Raw genomic sequence first — 8828 nt, forward strand, 5'->3', positions numbered from 1 at the left:
GTTCCCCCCCCTGCCACTGCTGGGCTCTGAGCTGCAGTTTAAGAAACAATGTTGCAATTATAGAAGCTAAACAAACCCCAGAAACCTGCTTTCAGCCAGCCGGCCTCGGAGCTGGAGTTGAAACAGTGTTTCAATTATAGAAGTGAAACAAACCTAGAGACCTGCTTTCAGCAGCCAAGGTCTCAGAGCTAGAGCCAAGCCTCAGAGCTAAAGCTGGCTCTCATTTCCAGTGACAGCCATAGAAGGTAAATAAATCCCAGAATTAAAAAGAAAAAAGAAAAAAAGGAGAGGTTGGGAGTTTCAGTTACTTGCCAGCCTAAAAACAGCCCTCTGCCCCTCACCCAGGCTGGCCAGGCAAGCCAGTGGGGACCCACAACCTAAAGGGTGTGTGACCAGCTGCAAACAGCCCTCTGTCCCTCACCCAGGCTGGCCAGGCATCCCAGTGGGGACCCCCTCCCTGATCCAGGACATCCTTCAGGGCAAACCAGCTGGCCCCCACACGTGCACCAGGCCTCTAACCTATATAGTAAAAGGGTAATATGCCTCACAGCACTGGGATCTGTGGAGCCGCAAGGCCTCCCGGCACCAGGATCAGCGTGACAGGGGGCAGTGCCCAAATCCCCTGATCGCCCTGTGGCTCTGTGTGTGACAGGGGGTGGGACCACAACCTCCCTATTGGCCCCGCTCTGTTCGTGACAGGGGAAGGCGCCCCAACCTCCTGATCAGCTCTGCTCTGTGCCTGATACAGGGGAGCTCCCCAACCCCTGATTGCCCTGCAGCTCTGTGTGTGACAGTGTGCGACGCCCCAACCCCCTCCCCCCCATGGGCCCTGCTGTGTGTAACAGGGTAGAGCCATAACCTCCCCATTCGCCCTGCCTTGAGTGTGACAGTGGGGGTGCCCCAACCCCCTGATCCGCCCTGCCCTGCGTGTGACAGGGGATGGTACCCCAACCCCCCTGATGGGCCCTGCTCTGTGAGTGATGGGGGGCGCTCCCCAACCCCCTAATTGGCCCTGCTTTGTGCATGACAGGGGGTGGCCCCACAGCCTCACCATTGGTCCTGCCTTGAGTGTGACAGGGGGAGGTGCCCCAATCCCCCAATCAGCCCTACCCTTAGCGTGACTGAGGGTGGCATCGCAACTTCCCGATCTGCCCTGCTCTGTGCATGGCAGGGGCAGCACCCCAACTCCCCAATCAGCCCTGCTCTGAGCCTGACCAGGGGCTGCACCTAGGGATTGGGCCTGCCCTCTGCCACCCGGGAGCAGGCCTAAGCCAGCAGGTCGTTATCTCCCGAGGGGTCCCAGACTGCGAGAGGGCACAGACCGGGCTGAGGGACCCCCTCTCCCCACCAAGTGCACAAATTTTTGTGCACCGGGCCTTTAGTCTATACTAATAAAAAGGTAATATGCTAATTAGACTGGTTGATCAGCCATCTTCTGGATGCCTGGCTTCCTTCTGGACAAAGTTATGGTGGTGAGAGCCAAGGCAGAGGTAGTTAGGGGTGATTAGGCCAGCAGGGTGGGAAGCTGGGGGTGAGATCAGGATGGCAGGGGTTTAAGGACAATCAGGCCAGCAGGGGAGGGCAGTTGGGGATAGATCAGGCTTGCAGGGGAGGGTAGTTGGGGGTGACCAGGCCAGCAGGGGAGAGCAGTTGGGTACGATCAGGCAGGCAGGCAGAGAGGTTAGGGGTGATCAGGCAGGCAGGTGAGCGGTTAGGAGCCAGCGGTCCCAGATTGCAAGAGGGATGTCCAACTGCCGGTTTAGGCCCGATTCCACAGGCCTGATCTGGCAGTTGGGCATCAAGTTGGACATCTCCCAAGGGGTCCCATATTGGAGAGGGTGAAGGCTGGGCTGAGGGAACCCCACCCCCCCCCATGCACAAATTTCATGCACCGGGTTTCTAGTACTAATATAATAGTATTTACTGAAAATCTGCTATGTACTGGGAAATAACCTATTATACATGTAATAATTCAATAATTCTTTATAACAACCTTGAGTGTCATTTCAACCCCATTTCACAGTTGTATAAACTGAGGCTCGGAGAGGCTACACAGCTAATTCAAAGGGTAGATCCAGAATTTGAATGCAGAACCTAGCTACTCCTCTCTATTTCTCTTCTCCATAAAGGGTACTTAATAAAATTGTTAACAAACTAATGAAAGTAAGTAACTAATTGGTATTACAGAGTATCTATCATCTAAGATACTCAGGTTTAACCAAAGTAATCATGCCTATGGAAACTGGGCATTAGTTTATTATTTTCCTTACATACTTACATAATCTCATTTAGAACACGAGACTATGAGGGTCTATACCTTTATGAAGAATATGAGGGCACATCCCACAGCTTAACAAAGACATGAGCAATTAACTTTGTAATAGGATTAAAATTATAACTTACCACTGAATTTATAGGTAAATTTGATGTTGGCCTTGGGGCATCACAAAAGAAACAAATTATTATTTTATGAAATTGTTAATGTTAAAAAAATAATTGACTTTGAAAAGATCAATAAAATACATAAGCTTCCAGGCAAGCTAACTGAGAAAAAAGAGAGGACACAAATTACTAGTATTAGCAATGAAGGAAGGGACATCACTCATCAGTATAAATTCTATGGAAACTAGAAATATGACAAAGGACTCATTCCCTGAAAGACACAATTTACCAAAACTCACACAGAAGAAATAGACAATCTTAATAAGCCTATTTCTGTTAAAGAAAATGAATCAGTAATTAGTAACCTTCAAAACCAGAAAGCAATAGGCCCAGATGGGTTAACTGTACATTTTGTGAAAGATTTAAAAAAGAAATAATACGAGTTATCTACAATGTCTTTCAGATGATAGAAGCAGAAAAAGTATTTCCCAACTTATTCATTCTATGAGGCCAACACAACCCTAATACCAATAGCCTAAATCCTAATATATAAAAGCCCAGGGTTGTAACAACTGATCATGACCAAAGACTGACCAACCTGGAAGTCCTTCAGTCAGCGCTGGGTTGCCGTGGTGACCCAGTGCTGACTGCCCAGGGGGCTGAGACCTAGAGAGAGAGGCAGGGTCTGATCCAAAGCCTCAGTGGCAGCTGTTGATCAGTACTTGCCTCTCTCTTTCTCTCCGTCTTTCTTTCCGGGCTTCATCAGAAGCCAGGCCTATCTTTCTCTCCCAGCCTTTGTGGGGGCTGCTGTTCAGCCCCGACTCTCTGATTAGACCCGGAGATGCTGATTGCCATAGGAACCAACCAATCAGAACCAAATGTGGGTACTGTGAAGAAATAATGGCTGCCTAAGAGCCAGAGCTTTTGACATTGATTGGCATAGAAACTGACCAAGCAGACCAAATGCGGGTGCTGTGGGGAGCCAATGGCTGCCTAGGAGGCAGAGCTTTTGATGTTGACTGGCATAGAAACTGACCAATCAGACCAAATGCGGGTGCTGTGGGGAGCCAATGGCTGCCTAGGAGGCAGAGCTTTTGATGTTGACTGGCATAGAAACTGACCAATCAGAACCAAATTGGCCAGCAGAGGAGGGCAGTTGGGGGTGAGATCAGGCCTGAAGGGGAGGGCCTTTGGGAGGGAGATCAGGAGGGCAGGGGAAGGCAGTTGGGGGGCGAGATCAGGCCGGCAGGAGAGGGAAGTTGGGGGTAATCAGGCTAGCAGGCAGAGGCAGTTAGGGGTGATCAGGCAGGCAAGCAGATGAGCAGTTAGGAGCCAGCGGTCCCAGATTGTGAGAGGGATGTCTGACTGCTGGTGTAGGCCTGATTTCTGTGGGATCGGGCCTACACCAGCAGTCGGACATCTCCTAAGGGGTCCCCAATTGGAGAGGGTGCAGGCTGGGCTGAGGGAACCCTCTCTCCATGCACGAATTTCATGTACCTGGTATCTAGTATAAATATAGATGTAACTCTTTAAACTCCACAATAACAAACAACCCAATTAAAAAAGGAGCAAATGATGTTAACAGACCCATCACCAAAGATATACAGATGGCAAATAAGCATATGAATAGGTCTCAGCAAATAAGCATCATGTCATCAGAGAAATGCAAATGGAAACAAACACATTGCAAGAAAACTTCAGACCAACATTTCTCATTACAATAGCTACAAAAATCCTCAATAAAATATGAGCCAATCAAATCTAACAATGTATAAAGAGAATTATACACTATGACCAAGAGGGATTTATCCAAGGTGGGCAAGGCTGGTTCAAATAAATTACTTAATGTTAAAAAAAAAAAAATGAAAGAAAAATCTGCCCTAGCCGGTTTGGCTCAGTGGATAGGGAGTCAGCCAGCAGACTGAAGCGTCACAGGTTCGATCCTTGTCAAGTGCACATGCCAGGGTTGCACCCTCAATCCCCAGTAGGGGGCATGCAGGAGGTCAAATCTCAGATAAAAAGGAGTAGTTCATCACCACCACATAAGTATTACATGAAAGGTTGAAGGGTATTCTTTAAGAAGAGGAAGAAGAAGAAGAAGGAGGAGGAGGAGGCAACAAATCATGTCTATCAACAATTGAATCTAAAAATAAAAATAAACGAACAAGAAATCTAATGAACAAAATAAGCTGGTAAATAAAATAGAATAAGAGGCATGCGAAGCATAGAACAGACTGATGAATCTCAAGAGGTAGCGGGAAGAGTGGGAAGAGATTAACCAAAGATCTTACCTATGGACGCAGACAGTAGGGTGGTGAAGGCCTGGGGCAGGGTGAAGGGGGGCAATGGGGGAAAAAAGGGGGACATCTATAATACTCTCAACAATAAAGATTTAAAAGAAAAGAACTAGAGAACTTCTTTAGCTTGATAAAGCACACCTACAAAAAACCTACAGTTATACTGGCAATGAACAAGTGGAAATTGAAATTAAAAACACAATACATTACATTTACATTAGGACTTTGGATGATGATGATGTGTCAGTGTAGGTGCAGCAGTTGTAACAAATATATGACTCTGGTATGAGATGGTGATATACATGTGTTGGGGCAGAGGGTACATAGGAAATCTCTGTACTTTTCCCTCAATTTTGCTGGGAACATAAAATTGCTCTTAAAAAAGTAATGTCTTAAAAATGTTGTTGCTACTATACTTACCTTTTAAAAATATATATTTTTATTGACTTTAGAGAGGAAGAGAGAGAGAAAGATAGAAACATCAATGATTAGAATCATTGATCAGCTGTCTCCTGCACACCCCCTACTGAGGATCAAGCCGGCAACCCAGGCATGTGCCCTGACTAAGAATCAAATCATGGTCGTCGCTAACCACCAAATCACTATTTTAAGTGAAGATCCACTACATCTCCCCAATATAAACATATACACATACATTTATTTCAGGCAAAAGCGTGCTTGGTAAAGTAGTCTTTTAGGGGAGAGTATCTGCTTCATCAATGCAATGCAATAATCACCAAAAAACTGGAAATAATCCATAAAACCATTGAGGGGTAAATAAACAAATTATGGTATATCCATACAATGGCATATTACAAAACAATAATATGGAACTACTGATACAACAAAAACAATGTCAAAAACATTTTCCAAAGTGAACAAAACTAGACCAGCAAAGATAAGTTACTGTATAATTCCACTTATATAAAATCCTAGAAAAGACAAAACTATCCTATTTGAAAGCAGATTAGTGGATTCTAGGGCCCAGGGATGTGAAAAGGGAATGAACTGTGAAGAGACACAAGTAAATTTTGGAGATGATGGAAATACCCTTTATAAATCATGATTATGTTGGTGGTTACACAACTATATATATGTCAAAACTCATGGAATTGTAATCTTAAAAATGATAACTTACTAGATGTAAATTATAACTCATTAGAGCTGACAAAAACAAACGAAGAAATGCAATGAGAAAAATTGAAAGTGTGGCTTTCTGCACTTCTAGGCATAAATTAACTGTGTTGTCAAATATGGTAGCTACATGTGGCTATGGAGCACTTGAACGATGGCTAATTGGAAATGAAATGTAAATATAGAATACATACTGAATTCAAAGACTTAGTAAGAGAATACAATCTAAAATATCTCATTAAGTTTTTTATATTGATTCCATATCTTAATAATATTTTGGTACATTCAGTTAAATGTATTAAAATCAATTTTACCTGTTCTTACTATTCAATGAGGCCACTAGAAAATTTAAAATTATATATGTGGCCCCCTTATAGTTCTGTTTCTTTACCATCTAATGCACTACTTTGGATAGTCAAGAGAGAGGATTTTTGAGGAAAAAAGATGTAAGAGTTGTTAAAGGGGATAATAAAGTTGAGAGCGGAGAAAAGAAGTTGTGAAGGAGGGGATCAATTGGCTAATATATAGTTAGCAAGGATTTGAGTAACCCTGTCCCACATACCAGCAGGCCCTTGACCACCAGCTGCAGATGAGTGCAGTCCACTGGAGCTGTGGAAGGCCAACTGAGTCTCAGCCTAAGGCCAGCTCTCAAGGGCTGTGTGGATGGGCTGAGATTCCAGTCTGGTTGTGTGAGAAGAGCAGAACCCGCAGCTTGAGGTTGTAGATGCCTAAGGATCAAATTAGCAAATGAAAGAGGCCAAATTCAGGACTAGATGGGAACAGTTAAATATAAAACAAAAGCCTGAGAAAGGTCTAGTGGTTGGCTAACTAGCAGGAGTCCTATGTATCTCTTTATGCAGAAATTCTAGGCTTTCACCCCGACCAGTACAGTCTCTATACTTTATGATCTTCAGGTCATTCGTATGCACATTAAGACATTAGAAGCAGTGCCTCAGGCAAGGAAGCCTCTTCCCAAGTAGATGCAATTTAGGGTGCAAAATAGCAAGGAAGGGGCAAAGGTGGGGCCGAGGATGGGGAGAGAGGAAGGCTAGAGAATGGACTGATATTTACATCTGAACCATCCATTAAGCTAGAGCAGGTCACAATTTGACATCAAAATAGCTTCCATAATAATATAAAGTCAGTGACTGGACAGGAGCTATTAAAGGTTAGACCAAGATGGGGATGGTGGTGGGACTCAGAAAATTAGAAATCAGATCGCCAGGGTTGGCCCTGTCCTCCCCCGCAACTAGAAGCTCTGGTGAAAGTGAAGTAAAAACCTAAACAGGAGGCATATGCGATTATAAAGTAAGTTAAGTAAGTTGGGCTTCTTGTACTTAGGGAATAGCAGTCTTTTTATCTTTGTGTAGAATTATATTCCACTCTGTTCTGTTATCTGGAATTGATTATCTAGCAAGTGGCACTCCACAAGCATTTGAATTGAAACATAATCAGCTTCAAATACATATTTTTTTTAAACTTCACTTCAAAAGAATTGCTATCCCGTGCATTTCAAAAACTTTTTATTAACTTTGAAAATTCTCAAAATATTGTCCTGCACAGTTTTCCATCTTTCTGAGATCATCCAATAAGTGAGTTTTTTTTAGGATAAACTATAAAATTTTTATGTTTGATTTTTCCTGCATCTGTGAAATTCGACTTATAATTCATAACTCTGTTGTATTTTTAACTTGTTTAGATGTCAGTAGACATATTTTCCTTTATCATAGTGCACTTTACCATATTTTATTCCCTACATCACTTCAAAACTTGTGCATTTCTTTTAAAGGTAGGCATTGCATTTGTCAATAAAAACTCAATAATTTGAGCAACAGTAATAGTAAATCCATTTGGCGTACTTAAACTTCTGCCTCACTTAATCCTCACCAAAACTCTAGGATATGAATACTACACTGTCCATTTTATAGATGTAAGAAATGAAACTCAGTTACAGGAGGGGGGCACCCAGCCAGCATCTAAGTGTCTGAGCCAGAGATGAAACAGGCTGCAGCGCCCATCGCCCATGCTCTGAAACACACATTGCCGTCTGGGTTGAATGACTGGTTAAATGTTCATCTGCTCATCTGCAGTGAGGATGAAAAAGAAAGATACAATTATCTAAATCATGAGCTCCCTAAGGGAAGGGGCTCATCTCTTTCACTGCCCTGTCACCTCTTTCATGGCCAGAAGTAATAATAAGCGGCCCAGTCACAGAGCAGCGGGTGGATACCTGCCTGTGCCCATCACAGTGCCCTGACCAAGTGCCCTAATCATTCACAGGGGGGAAGTGGCGGGGAGGAGAAGCCAGGGAAGCTCCAGGTGGGTCAGGGCTCCCCAGAGCAGACCAAGGACTTGTAAATAGACCCTGAAGAACAGAGGGAGCTCACTCTTTCGGTGTTCTTCACTCCCCTCCCCCCAGCACCCCAACACAGCTAAGCATGTGGCCCCACCCCTTTCAGAGACAGGCAGGCCTCCTCCCCCTCCTGCCCGCAGGTCTGGCTAAGCTCGGCCGGCTGAGCTGCCAACTCCCTCAGGGCGAGGTCTGGGCCTCCAGGGTGGAGGACAAACAGTGCTCGCTTCCCGGAACCCAGGCAGGGGATGGGGGAGGGGCTGCTGACCTCTGAGTCCACGCCCGTCTCGCTTTGCTGTCATTCCCCACCAGCCCTTCCAGAGCTGCCTCGCCACATTCTTCAGCTTCCACAATCAGGGTTTAATCATCACGATCTTTAGAGTCTACTCCTAGCTCCAAAGGTCCCTCTTCTGTGCTCCCTTCCCAAACTAGAGTCAACTCAAAACGGCAGAGGGGCCCCTCACTCTTCCTCCACTCACGAGCCCTCCAACCCAACCTGAAGGCAAGTCAAACTCTCAGGACTAGTGGGGAAAGCGGTGGCCGGCCAGAAAATGGATTTGCTTACTGACCTGGAATCCGTAGCCTGGATCTGGGCCAGAGACCTGCTGCTGCTCCCACCTCCAGCAAAGCAGAAAAACTCAGGGGCAAAGAGGCGGGGCTGGGGG

Source organism: Myotis davidii, unplaced genomic scaffold (assembly GCF_000327345.1).
Source record: "Myotis davidii unplaced genomic scaffold, ASM32734v1 scaffold2030, whole genome shotgun sequence".
Taxonomy (NCBI): domain Eukaryota; kingdom Metazoa; phylum Chordata; class Mammalia; order Chiroptera; family Vespertilionidae; genus Myotis; species Myotis davidii.